The sequence below is a fragment of the Caloenas nicobarica genome, chromosome Z (genome assembly GCF_036013445.1).
Source record: "Caloenas nicobarica isolate bCalNic1 chromosome Z, bCalNic1.hap1, whole genome shotgun sequence".
Lineage (NCBI taxonomy): Eukaryota > Metazoa > Chordata > Aves > Columbiformes > Columbidae > Caloenas > Caloenas nicobarica.
Window position 1 is genome coordinate 57,751,708 of NC_088284.1, and position 17,981 is coordinate 57,769,688.

General features: G+C 40.4%; 1 protein-coding gene across 4 annotated transcripts in view; it reads right to left on the bottom strand.

The window, feature by feature from the left end:
• The window catches only part of APBA1 (amyloid beta precursor protein binding family A member 1), a 103,484-nt gene extending 85,503 nt beyond the window's left edge, over positions 1 to 17,981 (bottom strand). For all 4 annotated transcript variants that reach the window (XM_065656247.1, XM_065656246.1, XM_065656249.1 and 1 more), the window contains exon 1: positions 17,855 to 17,981. The gene's annotated coding sequence lies outside the window, so the exon portion shown is untranslated. The remainder of the gene's footprint in view (positions 1 to 17,854) is intronic.

The following is a 17,981-nucleotide window of genomic DNA, read 5'->3' on the forward strand; positions in this document are numbered from 1 at the left end:
GGAGGCAAGGGGAAGAGATTGTATCCATTCCCCTAGCTGTGCTAGGCAGTCTTGTGCCAGGTTTCCTAAATTCACTTTAAATCATCCCCAAATGTAAACTAACTGTATTGCGAGAGTGAGTAGTACAGACAGCCTGCTGCTTTGAATTATCCAAGAAACTGAAAAGGCTTTAAATTTTAAATCACCTGGGGCTGACACAGTTTTACACCAGTGTAGGAGGGATCAGAAGGAGGCCCGCCTTTGCCTGGCAGGTGCTGATGCCTGGGCAGGTATGGAATGGGTTACAAGTGATACAAAGGAAGATACTCCATTTGCCTGTTATATCCTTATCAACTGCAAGTTTAATACAAGAGATCCTATAAAAACGTCCAAATATCAAACTACTCAAAAGTTTAGCTCCTTCCCAGTGTAGAGAATCCGCCTACTTAGCAATAATTTCTTTGATAAATGATGTTCCTACTTGGCTTTACTCCAGGACTGGTGTCTTCCAAATTTTGCAACCTACCTATTAAACTTTGTTGCATTCTGACAATACCATCAAATGAAGACAAACTGTGACAGGAAGCAAAAGATTAAACATAGAAGTAACTGTACAAGAGCACTTCTCAAATACAGAAATGCAGATCTAGAAGCGGCAATTCCTTGAAAGGGCATTTTCCCATCCACCTAATCATTCCTAGGAGAAGTTAAAAATATAGCCAGAAAACAAGGTTAAATGATGCCTCTTCCATCCCAAAAACATATGCTGGATTTCATTACTGGCTGGATTTCATTACAGGCTTTTGTATTAACCTACACAGTCTGTCACTGTGGAGAAACGACTAAAGAATCCGGCACATCAAACTCTCATGATGCTTATCAATGCCAGAAACACTAAATAGTGTGAAAACTTGGAAATAAACAAATAAAACAAGAATTAAAAGCTTTTGGAAGGTTCTGTACTTTATCTAAATAAATGCATCCACATTGTTAAAGGCAGGCAATATAAACTACCTTAGTCTTTCATGTGGAAACTGGAGTACAATTATTGATTTAGAATACTTTTTTTCACCCTGTCTACATTCTCATAAATAAGATCTGGCTAGGAAACTTTTTTTTTAAAAAAACAAAATTCTCTCAAGCTTCATAAACCTGTACATTAGAGGAGAACAATTTTTAGTTGCTCATAATAAAAAAAACCCCTCTTAACACCAAAATTTTCTTATAATAGCTGTCCAGAGTCTAAATTGACTGGTTTCAGGGCTTGGGGTGTGGGATTTTTTTGTTGGTGGTGCGTTTTGTTTGTTTGTTTATTTTTACTATATTTCCCAATAGATCTCCTAGTTAAAACAACAACCAACCAAACAAACAAAATCAAAACCAGAGAAGCAAATTCTTCCAGCAAGAAAAGAATCAAAATGACCATTGTGAGGAAAAGAGACAGAATAATAACAAAGTCATTTTTCCTGAAGAGAGGTATGGATAAGAACACTATTTAGGAAACCGCCTATTTATTCAGTATGTTTGTTCTCTTACAGATTTCCTTGGGTGTATTTCGTCCCTAGCTACGAGTAAATGTACAAAATTTTAAAAATTTTTCTTTGCTTTTGAGCTCATAAAAAAGTTGAAAAAGCCATTAATAAACAGAGCTATTCTGAATTTAATAGAGTGTAAGCTGTATACCATACCCTTGTCATGCTTACAATGAGAAAAGCGAGTTACTTAAACAGATTTGGTTTGAGAATAGTGAAAAAAAAGGAAATGTGGAAAATTACATAGCAAAATTGTTTCCAAATAGAATATGGGCATATCCTCAAGAGACATCCACAATGCGTCAATGCCACCTCAGCTTAGTTCCCCAGTAAACCTTTGACAGTAACAAACACATGGATTAAATACTCAGGATCAGCCCCAATGGATTCCAAATAAATGTAACTCCACAAAATTAAATACAGCTTTGTGTCACTGACAGGATTATAACAGAGCTACAGAGATTTAAATCAGATGTTTCTGGACTGTTTTTTCCTCATTAAAAATACTGCTGCTTCTACATTCCTGGAACAAGTGAAGATCATTGTTTGGGCCTTGGCTAGTTATGCTAGAAGCAGATCAGTGAGACCTGCTAAGTCAAATGCTCTTTGAGACTCTCAGATATTTTCTATTTCCTACTCATCTACTTTTTCAAATCCCCAAGGATTTGCAACCCTGGGATCCACAGGAAGAAAATCCCACTTAGGAAAGATACAGATAAATTCAGAAAGAATGCTGTTGATAATACCCTTCGCTTTCACTAATTTCCACCTCATAGATTTTGGATGTTGTCGCTTAAAACATAGCCTGCTACCCATGGCTTCCACAATGCCATGCTCCGTTAGCTCAGAAAACACCAGTGTGCTCATGTCTATGAGGCATTTCCAGGAGTTATTCTAGGGCAAGCAGTTAGTGGATATGTAAACAGAAACATTCAATGTAATAACTACTATCAAAATAAACCAACTGCTACTTAAAAAAAAAAAAAAAAGGTAATCCCTTCCACACAGAGGATTACGAATTCATTATTCTATACTTACTCTCTCAACACTGAAGCAGCAATGTCACCTTTTTTTTTTTTTTTTTTTTTGGTTGCTCTGTATAGAAAGAAACAAGTAGAAGGGCACTTAGAAATATTTTTCATTTCCAGGTATTTGTAGCACTTTTCACACGATACACATAAAAGTAAAACCTTTGCTCAAGCTTCAGTGAATTTAGCCAAAAATCATGAAAAATTTTGAACTGCCTTAATAGCAAGTCCCAGGCATCAGGAAGTATTTGTTAAATTACATGTTTTGTATTTATTGAAAAGATAGTTAATATTATTCCAAACCTTAGTAGGTTTCTGGAAGTCACAAATTCTGCACCAGAGCTGCCCTACCATTCCACCACTCTTTCACTGACTTCTGATCTGGTTTACATATGCAACAACACCAGCAATTTATTATGGAACTTAAAAACAAAACCCAAAACCACAGGCTGACAGTTGCCCGGCAGATTTTAGGGTGTGCTTTCAAGTTCCTCAATGCCACAACGTGTCTTCAGGCTCCTCACACTACTGACACAACCCAGGGAAAGTACAGCAGTTGTGAAGCACAACTGGCAGGCAGACCAGGAGCACAGCAGGTAACTTCTCGGCTTCACTGAACAGGCTTCCACATCAGAAACCATGGCTGCAGCAGCCTTTTGGGTCACCTCACCGGATCACGCTGCTTTCTCTGCTCTGCTTCACCGTTGTTCTAGTTCTGAAGGTCTGGAAAGGTCTGGTAAATTAATGCATTTCACACAGCTTTCAAAAGCAGGAAAAATATCTTAAAGAGATATTTTATGTCAGTATCTGCTGAATACCGCTTACAGAAGCTGCTTTATGGAGACTGGAGAGTTCTTAGGTTCTGACTCAAAACTAAGCCTCTTTGGCAAAAAAGTTGCAGGAGCAAAGGAAGAAGAAACAATATGTACAACCTGCTAGACTATTAGGAGAAACAATGTATACAACCACCTAGGTCATTAAATACTTGCAAGCGAAATATATCCAAGGAATCAGCTAATTCTATGACATGCTGTACAATAATCTTCTCAATTCTGAGTAGCACTGAAGCCACTACACCGGTTCTACGCAATTGCAATCACACCATTTGCAATCAAAACCTCACTACTCAGTGGAGTCAGGTTGGATGCCTAATTATTGCCTTTTGATCCTGTGCAAGTACGAGTTGTGACAGCTCAACAGGCAGCGCTGTCTGCTTTGCATGCTGAAGCTATTACAGTGATGGGTAAAATGTGTAAATGTGGGTTTATGATAAAGAACATCATGAAATTCAGGATGATTACAGAGACAGCAAGAGTCTACAGAAATAATGTTAATCAGTCTGCAACTACTAATGAGCATTTGCCACAATGCCAGATTTTAACAGCATGGGGAAACAAGATCTGGAGAGAAGTAACAATGAGAGTCCACAGGGCCACAGTGGAAGCAAGGAGAAAAGGTGTTCTGAAATAGCTAAAAGCATCTTGCAATCATAGTACCTACTTCATCTTTCCAGGAGAAAAAGTTTGTGTACAAACACACAGTACCTTCTTTTGATAGCTAGCTGTGGCAATCAAAGACACCTCAGCTAAAAATTATACTCTCCCTGGAAGGAAAATACTCTAACAATCGGGACCTAAAAACCTCTTTGTTGATCTACTATATTATCTCCCTAATCCTATCAATCATTTCCAAACATATTTCCTAGCAGTGTTTTAGTTAATCCAGCATTATTATCACAGTTTATTGTAACATTTAGAATTATTTATTCTGACACCTTTAACACTTAAACATCCTTCTTTGTTTCACTACTTTCAAAAATTTAACTAGCCGCCTCCCCATGCTGGACATTATTTCATTGAGTTTGCTTGTACAGGATTACCATTTTTCTCTTAATCTCTTTTAACCCAGCAGCTGTATTGCACTCCCTCTGCCACTCACTGTGCATCCAACTGATCCTAACAATTAAAGTTGATTTTTCTACAGATTTTACTTTACCTGTATTTTTTAAAGAGAAAAACCGAGTAGCACAAATTGTGGTCATGTTTGGAATTACATCAAAGATAGATCCATTGGTACAGGGCTCAAGTGTTAGAAGCATTCCACTGACTTGCAAAGGAATAAAAAGATCACTACAAAGCATTACCATATACAACTACACTATTATCACCTGTGAGACAGATGATACTGACTCGTCAATAACTTCTGATCTTATTTTGCAAGAATCAAACATATTGATGTTCATTCCTAACCTTTACTGTATTTTAATGAAACTTTAAATATCAACCTAAAGCATTTGACCATTGAAAGAGTCATGGAATTCTGCTTCAATGGCAAAACTAAAATGGAAAATAATTTACCACATCACCAAATGCTTGTTCTTGTGGGAAAAAAAAGGCAGGATGAGAAAACTATACCTGGTGACAAACAAAGCAAAAAAAAGAAGAAGAAAAAATCTGCTTATATCCATTTTAAGAATGTAGTCATCCCAGATCATCAAAATCTCTCAGAAAGAGATTTCTTAAGTTGAAGATTTTTCCCTACTGTATTGTCGAAGCTTTTGCACCACTGAGTATTCACTTCTCCAAAAATGTATCTTTCCTCACTCCCTGGAAGATGATTTCACAGTCTAGCAGACCTCAGTGTTAAGCTGTTTTTCCAATGCTTAGTTCTCATAGCATCATTTCAGCTGGAAGGGACCCTTGAGATCACAGAATCCATTGAGTCTTCTTTCTGTATCTTACCCCATGATTCACAGTTAGGTCTTTCTTACCATACATAGCTTTGTTTCCTGCTGCTTCTGCCAGGGCTTTTCAGTTACGAAGCAAGATTATTCTCCAAAAGAGAGATAACATTTCAGCCCTTGCCAATTACTAGGAATCATTCCTACTCTTTGAAAATCCCCATGTTATTTATTTCATGACAAACAACCCACCTTGTAAGAGACACACAACTGAGGCAGATATCAAAAGTTTATAGGTTCTTTTGAAGCAAAGAGCTTCAATGGCAAGTTAGGTGCCAACACTGGAAACTTGCTATTAGGATTCTAACCTTATCCTTAATTCAGTTCGTATATTCCTTGCTGTCTCTCTTCAATTGTCAAAAGTTGGCAGAGTGAAATCTTTCTCTCAGAAGAGGCACTCAAAACCACTAACCTCGGACTTCTGTCATGTCTCAATTCAGAGAGTTGAACAAAAAAATGGTTTTTATTGGTGCTGAAACAATATGTAATTTTCGTAGGGTAGACTAATGGCCCAATTTCTGCCCCAAACTACTGAAATTCTTTTCTTGATGGCATAAAGTTTGTGTCTGCAATCCAGGAATGCATCTGTCCCTAAATGAATCAATAAAACCACATAAACCCTCCTATAAGACAGTGTACAATCACAGCAGCAACAATGGGGTAACTCTGCTTTGCTAACCGAACACTACAGAAGTGCCAGGTACTTATATGCAGATGATAACAAGAGAAACTGTGTCCATGCCTGTCACAACAAGGTCTTCTGTTTCTGTAATTCACTGACCATCTTTATTAGTGTGCTAGAAGAAAAACAGATGCCATCTTATTCATGTACATAGAGATATCATCCCAACAATATATTCGGCATTATTAAAGAAAAAACGTAAAATTGACAATAATTTATTTGACTGCAACTTCACTAGGCCACAGAAAATGGAAAGACTTTCCCCCAGTCTGGAGTATCAGTGTCATGCAGAACAGTAACCACTCACCGCCAAGTCTTTAGCATGAAGAGACAAAGATTTATTTAGACACTGTGGGCCACTGGCTCCAAACTGTCAACTGTGAAGCTGTTTCTATCACAATGGTGAAGCATCTGCCAATTTTTAAGCTCTAAGGTTTTCCCATTAACCCACTCCATGATTCTCCTATAATTTCTGAGACATAAAGTTATCTTTTTCTGAAAACATGTGTTTCTATATTAAATGCATACCCAGAGATGAACTCACTCTCCCCATGTGTCCTCCATAGCCTCATCAAATCCTTTGTAAAGGCATTTTTTCTAACCTCAGTCCCTCACAGATAAAAATCCACTATGACATCATTGCTTTGCTTTGGGGAATGTGTCACATGTACTGGGAACTCATGAATGGGGCTACATTTAGACGAGGAAAAATTAGCCTGCTCAGGACAAAGAGAAACAAGTGGAAACATGATGACATAACTTACAAACCAGATACAGATGGGAGAGGAGAGAAAAAGAAAAAAAAAAAGAGGATTAAGTCCTCACCACACACTATTCAAAGGCATTTAAAATACACAGTACCCACAGCAAAATGAGAACTGATACACACTAGATGCAAAATAAAATGTGAACACGAGATTACCTTCCAGGTCTTGTCACAAGTGGGCTGTACATGCAGATGGAGCTGAAGGATGACAATGCTGTGCCTTATAAGAAGAAATTCAATTTTCACATGCTACACTTAGGGATAGGAAAAACAAAATTATAATTAGCACACAGGAAGGTTTCCTCTGAGGTATCTGGGGCTGAGCCCGAAGAATCTATGATCATGAAGAAAATCCTGGAAATACAAATAAAAGCACTGCTGCCGTCCTGAGTCCCCAGACAAAAGCTGGCAACAATACCACTGCCATCTCATAAAATGCAAACTGAAACTGGTATGTTTTTACTCCATGTTTGCTTCTGACACTCAAATGCTTCCTTACAGTGAAAGTGTCAAAAATCTCATCAGTTCTCTGTGTTGCTGCTTGGTGAGCTACAAACATCAGTAAGAACAGATCTGGGAGCCACTAAAAGATAATTCAGAAACCACTGCCTGTGGGGAAAGTGTATCACAGCTAATGAGTAACAGAAAAAAAAGACTAAACTTCTGAGGCTTTAGTCACTCTGCAGCAGAAAATGGCTTCCAGATTTGCTTCCCTGAAGCTTAACATGTTGACCCATACATTTTCTTTTTAGACAGGACTACAGCCAGGAGATTTGCTCTTTGGATAATAATAGGATGGTGGAGATCTTTAGGGGAATTTCTTCCTCTTGATAAAAAATGTTCTTATTTAATGAACATCTTAAGAGTGTCTTCAAAAGATTCAGTTAATAAACAAGAATAAATGGACCAGAAATTGTAACAGTCTGAATAGATAATATTCAAGTACAACAGGAGGTACTTTTCATACTGTATGCCAAGTCCTTGTTATGTAGTCGGCATTGGCTTGGTTACAGCAACTATGAGATAACTCCCTAGCATGCTGTGTCATCAAAATGCATCAGATGGATACTCCAGCTACACAAAGCCTCTTCCCTTCCCCACTCCTCTGCTCCAAACAGGATGTAAATTTTAAAGAGCAATGATGGATGACAACATGGAAAATTCTACTCTGATAATTACTTATCTACCAAAGCGTATTCACTTCTCCAATTACTTTAGTCAAAACTAATGGCAAAATGTGGTCTTGATCTTGAAACTATTTACAAAGCTGTACTGCCGCAGTGCTTGTGAGGCTGTGGGAAGGGCTAGTTAGACCAGGGTGAACACAGAACTATGCACAACTTAAAGTCTCGGGCACGTTTGATTTTTTCCTAAATAATCCACACCTGCTGCCAACCCCACGTGAGCTCCCGTGACACTGCCTTAACAGGTGACTGATTTTTTTTTTGCATTTTCAACATCTCAATTTGTCTTCTTACGGGGAAAAAAAAAAAAGAAAATTAACTGGACTCCTCCCTTTCCCGTATTCTCCCCCTTACACACACAGGCCACCTGTCGACTGCTGCCGCTGGACAGACTGGCCACAACAATGGTGCAAGACCCCTTCCTCAGTGAGTGGTACCAGTGGAACATAGGTGGGTTTCCAGCTTGACATTGAGCAACTTCTCTGCAAGCGGAGTCTTCTTCCCTAAAAGCCACTGGCACTTCAGCCAGGTTTCCCATGCTGTTCAAACTAAGCATGAATAGTCATACGTGACTCCACAGCACACCACTTCACACTTGAAAGGTTTGACGACTTTGTCTTTGCGAACTATTTTCTCTCCCTAGCATCAAGAAGCCCCACAGGTGCCAGGTGAAGACCAAGGAAATCCACCCAAAGACTTCAATGGATTCTTCTCAGAGCCACTAAAGCGGTGAATTTTATCTGGATTATCAGGTACACCCACTGTTCAACACCTCACTACACCTGAAAAGCCAACACAGAAAGGATGCCACTAAGGTTCGTAAGCCACTACCACATAATAACACTGTGAGATACTGCAAAAGGCCATGAAGCAGCATGATTTCCTGTTGTACATTGGAGAGAGCGAAAATCTTCAACAAGCAGAGTAACTAAAGTGATGGTAGATGTGTACCTAGTTGGAGAAGGTCAGTCTTTAAGGGAGGTGTGTCTGATTTTTTGACACACTAAGCATTAATAACCGAGACACAGAATATTATAAAATAGGAAGAATAACATCTTTTTGTGTGTGTGTACTGCCACTGAGTCCTTGCAGTTCATAGGATTACTAAACCTTCAGGTTGACTTTAAAAGTATCTTAACTGACTGAAAAAATATGTTCTTCTTCCTTGCACCACAAGACGCCCTGAAATATTCAACCCCACCCTGTGAATTCCTTTCTGGTAATTTCGCCTGCTGGTTTTAGGTGTGAAACACCTATAAAAGTATAGTACCTATCCCTCAGTGTTTCCAAAGACCAATGGCCCTGAAGTCACTTTCCTACAGGGCTCTTGGACAGACACGAAAAAGTCTTCATTTTCCAAATAAATGAAGTTCAGCTTCTTAATTAAAAAACAAACCCAAAAAAACCCCAAACCAAACCAAATAACAAAACCCACCACACTAAACTCTTACCTTACTACTGTTTGTCCTGTTCTGTTATCCAGAGTGCATCTAGTACATGTATATAAACCTGTAACACAGTGCCTGTGGAGGCCACTGCTGACAAGACGATAACACAGAGTTTAACACTGCAGATCAAAATTGAGTTATGAACTGCTCAGGTTTCAACAGAATTATGCACTGGAAGGAAAAAAAAAAAATCAAAAGTACCTTTGGACCTCTACATAAGAAGTCATTATATTCATGGATAAAGATGCTGAAGAAAAGTATCTTCAATAAAATATGAATTTGCACACCAGAAACGTGACCAATAAAAATTGCCTTTGTGCCATGTGCAAAAAGGCTGTTAATTGCAGTTTTAATTCCTAGAGAACCTCCAAAAGGCACCCATTTTTGGAGTAGAGAACTTACTACTTTTTTGAAAATGGACTATACACATTATAAATGTATAAAAGCTAGGACTGTGCTTTTAACATTTACTTTTCATGCAACTGTATTACCACACTGCTACTGAGTTCAAAATGCTTCTATTGGTTATCAGAGGGTAATTTATCCTGAGAGGGGTCTGACAGAGAACCAGATCTCCTCTGGGAAATGTTTTGTAATTCCTGCCTGATGACAGCTAACAACCTGACTCTCATAATCGGTGCAGCAGAAGACATCAGGTGATGTTCCACATTTCCTTGAGACAAAAATTTTGTTCAGGAGACTGAGAGATCTTGGCTCCAAAACCAGAAATAATCAAGTCAGAAGCTAACTAGAAATACTCGTTCTTTTTAATAAAGTATTTAGATTTGAATGCTTCAACGTATTGTATATTGAAGCATTAAATGTAATTCCTAAAACATAGATATGTTTTCTGTAGCCTAAATTACCTTTTAATTTGCATTCAAAAGCAGCTTGACCAAAACTGAAATAAAGACATTCAGTCTCTACAGTTTTCTTAGGTAAAGAAATAAAAAGATACGTGATAAGTCCCCAACTCAACTGCAACTAAAACTGCTGATTCCCAAACTGGTGTAACCCAAAGGATACCGCACTCACACAACCCACTAAAACTGCCTGACTTGGACAGGACTTTAAACTAGAGCTAAAGCAATGAGACTAGGTATTGTAAGGCTGTAGTTAAAAGTCCAAAGCCTGGATGCTGAAGCTAACGCAGAGCCAAGGTTACAAAGCACAGGGCTGTCCCCTGGGACTGATGCCCAGCCCCCTGCCAAGATTGCATCGCGCTCAAATGTCTCTCCCAAGCTCCTTGCAGCCCCAGCACAGTCCTGCGAGAAGAAGCTTTCAAGGGCTTTGGGATTTTCTCATTGTTATGAAAGAAAATTAAGCATGCCAAAATCTGAATGATGTCATGGCAATCTCATAAGTGGATTACATTAATCATTTATCAGCAAGGGAAGATAATTCTTGAGCAAGAGCAGAACCTCGAGTTCATCCCTATTTATCACTCTGAGACAAAACGTACAATAGCTGTGGGTATGATAAACACAGGTTAAGTTTGTGGAAAGGGTATGTAAAATGTCCACTGAAAATGCAATGGAATTACAAAAATACAGACCAGTTTAACACTGACTCTTGTTTAACACAAATTTCTGTCAGCTCACCACAAAGTTACTGGGGGAGATTTTCTTCATTAAGTACAGGGTAACTGCCCAGCACATAATTAGTAAGGATTCTGTTTAATAAATCTTTCACTTTTAAGAATCATAGAATAGTTTGGGTTGGAAGGGACCTTCAAAGGCCATCTAGTCCAACTGCCATGAGCAGAGACATCTTCAACTAGATCAGGTTGCTCAGAGCCCTGTCCTGCCTGGCCTTGAATGTCTCCAGGGATGGGGCATCTACCACCTCTCTGGGCAACCTCTGCCTGTGTTTCACCACCCTCATTGTAAAAAATTTCTTTCTCGTGTCTAGCCTGAATCTCCCCTCCTTTAGTTTAAAACCATCACCCCTTGTCCTCTCACAACAGGCCCTGCTAAAAAGTCTGTCTCCATCTTTCTTATAAGCCCCTTTTAAGTACTGAAAGGCCACAATAAGGTCTGCCCTGGAGCCTTCTCTTCTCCAGGCTGAACAGCCTCAGCTCTCTCAGCCTGTTCTCACAGCAGAGCTGTTCCAGCCCTCTGATCATTTCTGTGGCCTCCTCTAGACCCTCTCCAACAGGTTCATGGCTGTCCTAGAATCATAGAATCATGTTTTAAAAACAATGCACTAATTTTTAAACTGTTGTAACATAATTTAACAAAAAAAGTTGTTTTCTAAATTTCTGAATGTTACTTTTCTCTGTTTTGATGGTCTTAAAAATGCAATTTAAAACAAAAAAAATTATCAGTTCACTGGATAAGCTAATACAGCAAATATAACTGTATTTCAGCCCCTTCCTGAGTTGAATGACTATGGTAAGATGGATTTAGAAACCAGTGCCCACCAGGAGGGAGTCACCATTCCCCTCACACAGCAGACACTTCCCCCCAGCACTCCTCTGCGCCGGCAGCAGTGGCTGAGCCAGCAGCTCTGCACGGTGGCTTGGCCAGTGGAGGAGGAGGAGGGCAGCTCAGAGGAAGGCTTGCTTTAGTTAAGCCAAGGTGGCATGTGCAGCCCTCGTCTTAGTCATCCAATTTGAGCTTAGATCAGATGGCATTTAGGGATCCTTTCCAACTCAAGTTACTCTGTGATCATAAAAACGCTGGTGCGAGAAAGCTGTTAAGAAAAGTGAAGAAAAAAACCCTTAGCTCCCCCTGCACACCACACGAAATGTACCGGTTTCCTCTTCTAACAGTGGAGGCAGTACCCACCCTCCCAAAATTCACCTGAGACAGCCAACATATAGAAAACTACTGGTTTTGCCTGTTCTTTGAATCTGAAGAGCGTTAGTTAAAGCATTTTGCTTACACTAGCCTGGGAAAGACATAGAGTGAGAGCTTTTACCCTCCACTTTCACCCCTTGCTCTGCTGGGAGCTTTTTTAGACATTATTCTCCCTTGTGTTTTTTTAAAAATGCTTTTCTAATTTAAATTTATTTAGTCTAAAGAAGAGTTATAGTTAAGATTTCCAAAGGACCAAGATTTCAAACATGATCAAAGTCCCATCAGAACAGACACTATATAAATACACAGTAACAGTAGCACTGTTGGCAAGAATTGCAACTCATATATCAGAATAATTTTTTTTTTAAATCATGAATAAAACCTAAGCATATGTTAGAGAAAAAAGCCGTGTTCACGTATGTTTTAAATCTTCTATTATGTTCTTATTTTTTTTCCACCTCCTTCTGTTTAGAAATAACTTATTTTCCCAGCCCCTAAGCTCTTGCCCACCTGAATTTGCCTCTAATTTTTGAGCAAAATATGTTTCTTTAAAAAAAAAATTCTAAATGGTCACCAGAAAAGGAACAATCAGAAACCTTTTCTCTTCTGTACAAAAATGAAAATAATTGCAGAGAAACAAAATTATTTATCCAGATCAACATAGGGCACCAAACCTTATCTGCTAGATATCAAACCACACACATACAGAAAGGCAGTTCTTCCCTGACATGTATCCCCAGCGTAGAAAAAATAAAGCAACAGTGAGTTAATTTACGGTAGTTGTTCTATTGATTTTGGTAGCAGATGGCCAAGTTCTGTAGACTCTATGGCTCTGCTGTCCCAATGTTTTCTTGATCTGTGTTCATCTTTTAGACGTGAAAGTTTGAATATTGAATTCAACAGGGATGCTCTTGAGGCACAAAAAGATGCCACAGAAGTTCAGAAGAGTTTATTTAGCTGAAAAAAAGAAATTACCACTAAAAGCATTCAGCCCAAATTCCATGGATGTTCTGCTCATCTGCCACATTCACTCACAGACTTTCAATGAAGTCTCATTCTCTGTTTTCACATTTTCTTTAGATGGGTGACAAGGTGGACATCTTCTTACAGAGAGTAATTTCAATTGAAGTGCTTATTAGAAAGAAAGAAGCAAGTAATGCTTAATTGCTGGTTTACAAGCAAGATTTAACAGACCAAACAGATAATCCAAGAATATGCTGGACAGCATGGGGGAAGGGAACACGTCTAACAAAAAACCACAATAATTTAAACACTCTAAATTTTTAAAACATTGTGAAATCATTGGCTAAATGTCACAGAGCATTTTCTCCTCCTTCTGCTAGGCAATGGGAAAAATAGAGGCTCCCAGAGTGGTCTACCTCACTGAGATTATTTATTGTTTTAAGTACTTCTAATCCATTTATTTCACTAGTTTCCTTGATAACGTACAAAACCCCACTGCTGATCCACAAATAGTTGCTTATACAGGCTTACTGGATGATGGAAAGTTCTCCCAGTAAAGATTTGCAGTTAGAACACAGCACACGAAATACCTTGTAGGACATGATCCTGCAAGGATAACGCGATGTACCAGGTAAGATGCTGCTTTCCCAGTGGCATCTCCCTATTGGGTCCGTGGAAACAGATTTGCACTCCCACTCCTCCTCACATGTCAGGATGGACCCTCTCCAGCAGAAAGGGTCCAGCAGAAAAATACCATCCCTTGGTCCTAGAGTGTCCTCAGCTAAGTCCTCCGTCACTCGCAGCTGTCACGTACCCATTATGCTGCCCCTGTGTTTATTTCTTCAGAGTTAGGACAAGTATTATCATCATCATTTGCCCACATATGTGAAAGCGGCAAATAAATATGTTTCCCTAGGCCCTTTCAGTAAAGCAACAAACATACAGCTTTTTTAGAAGAATACAGTCCCATGCAGTGGAAACAGAAAAATACTATCACACTGCTCTGAGCAGCTGGCTTATCAAATCAATCAATACTATGAAGCAAAAACAATCAATCTGCTTTTCAGAAACCTTTAACCCCTACACAATATGTGTTACACACTATCTGCCTGAAACAAATGAGCAGAGGTTTGCTTGCTAGACCCCTTATTAGGCAGCAATCTTCACCTTCTGCGAAACCAGAAAAACACATTTAAAATGCATTAGTGGAACATCAAGGTTTGACTTAAACCCACAGTAATAGGATCTTGTTCCAAGTAAAGCTTCAATTAATCAAGCTGCACTGCCTATGGGCAACATGTATTAAACTATGTGAAGCACCTCTATTTATTATTATTATTACTGCTACTACTTTTTTTAATGTAAAGGAAAAGGTCTAATTCTTCTAATTTTTAATCTCATATGAATGCAGAACACCGATGATCAATAGCAGACAGGTTGAGTGTTGAGGGAAAAAGTACTGAATCTGGTCTGAAGTATCTAGGCCATGAGATCCAAATTAGAAGTTTTAGCACTCTGTTTGATTTTTCCTTTGTTTTGTCTGCTTGATAATTCTGAAGTCCGGTTTGGTTGGTTGGGATTTTTTTGTTTGGTTTGGTTTTGGTGGGGGAGGGTTGTTGCTTGTTTTTTGTTTGGGTTTTTGCTTTTGTTTGGTTTGGTTTGTTTTTGTTTGGGGGGGTTGTGGTCTTGGTTTTGTTTGGTTGGTTTCTGTTTGAGGGGTTTTTTTGTTTGGTTGGTTGGAGTTTTTTTGTTTGGTTGGTTGGTTTTGTTTTGGTGGGAGTGTTTGTTGCTTTGGTTTTGTTTGGTTTGTTTGTTTGGGTTTTGTTTGGTTTTGTTTGGGGGGGTTGGTTTTCTCGTTTTATCGGTTTGGTTTTAGTTTGGTTTTTTGGTTTGATTTTGTTTGCAGTTTTTGTTTGGTTTTGTTTGGGGTTTTTTCATTTGGTTGGTTGTGGTTTTCTTTCTTTTTTGTTTGTTTGGTTGGTTGGTTGGTTTGTTTTGGTTTTTTTGTATCCTCATTGTTAGTTTTGGATACTAACTCTAAACTCACACACATGCAGTAACACCATAGAATCAATGTGGTGTGTATTTTCCAAGCTACCTTTTCTGGATTTACTATCTGATTTTCCTGATTTTGTTTGCCATGAACACTACCACACACTGAGGCAGCCTAAAGGCAAACAGCAAAACCACTACTAATGACTACCCGTGTTGGTGTGTTAAAAACACAAAATAAGCAGCTGAACGGGCAACTCCATTTCTCTGCACCCAGTGTGTTTCATGTCAGCTCTAGCAGTGGTAGGCACCAGTTATGAAAAGGTTAACAACATTTCAAAGATGCACATAACCCTTATATTGTAGGCTTTTTAAGTTTAAGAACATAAGCATTATATATGACTGTGGCTTACAACTGTATCAAAGAAGTCAGAAGCCAATTCCTGGCATCAGCCACATCCAGCATCACCACATTTCTTACAAAGCATTACTTCCTATGGTTTAAACACATAAAGACAGTTTTAACAAGTAAAAAATTGGGAATGCATTTACACTCTTCCCAACATGTAAGGAACTGCAAACTTACCATAAACAAATGGTTAAGAATTAAATTATTAATTCAAGAAATCACAAAAATTATTTTCTATTAAGTAACCAAAATGAATTATACTAAAAAGCTTCAGTTTCTTTCTCTCCTCTTCAACATGCCATTTCTATCTACCTAGACATACCAAATCACCTTGCCAGCATCCATACATTTTATAACTGAAGCGCTCACCTGTGAGTATCTTTATTTTAATAGCCTTCCAAAAGGCTGGCCTTGCATCTGTTAAAGGACAGCGTAGTAGCCAGAAAAAATGTGAGGACAATGCATTAACATAACATAAATGTATTGATTCAAGATACAATTAGAAGTGTCCAAGAAAACTCAGACCAATGAATTACATAATTCATACTATACAGCCAACCTGGAACTGCTATTAGTTTGCAGAAATCAGTTTGGCCTAAAAGCTCATAGTTCTCTCAGTCTCAGACCACATTTTCTAATCAAGGCAAGCTGTCTTCCTCTCAGGTTTACGCTTGACTTGTTAGACATCCACAACGTCTGTCCCAAGGTGCATTAGAATGCTAAATTTTCTGCTTTTGCAGAGTTTCCTGTGGTCTTCCATTATTATTTAGTGACTACATAATTTTTCAGTATAAATACACACAAATGTACAGAATTTGATGGTGAGTGTTCTTCGCTCCCAAACAGTGTTTCTGGGCAGCCTACTGTTCCCCTTGCCCACACCCCCCCTCCCCATTACAGCAAAAGGTAAACATGCATCTCACTTGTGGCTATCCGCATACCACTAAAACGTAGTACCTAGAGAATAAACACACTCTATGTCACTGTCAGTGTTTGGGAAAAATCAGGCATCACATACTTGTTTCAGCCACATGCTGCAAAGGCAGGTGCAGCCCATCCAGATTTTGACAGCAATGCAGCAGAACCTGGAGTACTGTGACTGGAATATTTTCCAGGGCAAGTTGGTTGGGACCTGATGGGCCACAGTCGCAGAGCAGGCGCAAAACTGCAGCCACCTGGATGTACTCTTATCAGCTGTTGTAAGATGACGCATGTCAAAGACAAGAAAAATGCTACATGCCTGATCTGCCCTACACCCACATTAGCTCAGTCTTAATATATGCAGAGTCAGGCAAACATCTCTGCCTTCTATTTCCTCAGCAGCTATGAAAACAGCCAGATCTACAACATGCTCTCTAAAGCAAACTGTAATTCCGTAACCCAAAAAAGCTACAACAGGGGAAAGCAAAAAGATGTTGCAGCTTTCCAGCCTAGGCCCAAGTTCCCACCCCTCTTAAAAGGCAGATTTATAGATGATGGCAATAAAACAAGTCTTGGTAAATCACTCCTGTTAGCACTGATCTTTCCAGAAAGCAGATGCAGCACATATGGCTGCACTGACCATGACTGTCATTTAGGCAATCGTTATATCAGACTGCTTTTCCGGGAAGAAAAGATCAAGATGCCTTCCCTTTCTTGAAACCAGTACGTGATGGTAGCAGATGTCACCTCCCCCCCAGCCCAGTGATGGAGAGCTGAACGGGCCACTCGCAGCACCCCACAGAGAGAACGGGAAAATCCAGGCTCCGTTGGGTTCCCTTCTGCAAACCGGGCCGGGGCCGGGGGGCCCGGCAGCACCTCCCGCGGGAGAGGGCTTTGCTCCCTGTCCTGCTGCGGCCGTGGCGGCTCGATCGGCGGCTGCAGGTCTTCACATCCCCCCATCATCTCTCCTTTCACCACAGAAAGGATGCATAGAGGGGGAGGGATAAATCAAAACCAGCAAACCAGTGCAGTAGGAGATGCTCATCTCCACGCGGTATTATTCCACGCACAGCCCACCAACACCGAACAAAATAATTAAACAGACAAAACAAGCGAAAGCACGTAATTGCCCGCCGGAGGCTGGAACCGAGGCACCCGTGTACGTGCCGACGCCTCTCCCCGCGGCCCGGGGCAGGTGCAGAGCCGCCCCCGCCCGCTCGCAGACGCCCGCACAGCCCTGCGGCCGCGCACGGAGCCCCGCGCAGCCCCGGCCGCAGTCCCCCGCCGCCGGGAGGCTCCGCGAGTGCGGCAGCAGGCGCCGAACCCGCAACCCCCGCCCGAGGGCCCGCCGGCCTCCCCGCCACCCACCGACGCGGGGGACGCGGACCCCGCTCCCGGCCCCTCCGCACCTGGTGCGGGTCCGCGCCCCCTCCTCAGCAGGCAGGGCGGCTCCGGCGGGGGTGGCAGCGCAGCGCAGGGCGGAAAGCCCGGCAGCCAGCCGCTCCTCCCGCCGCCACCATCTTCCTCCTGCCGCCG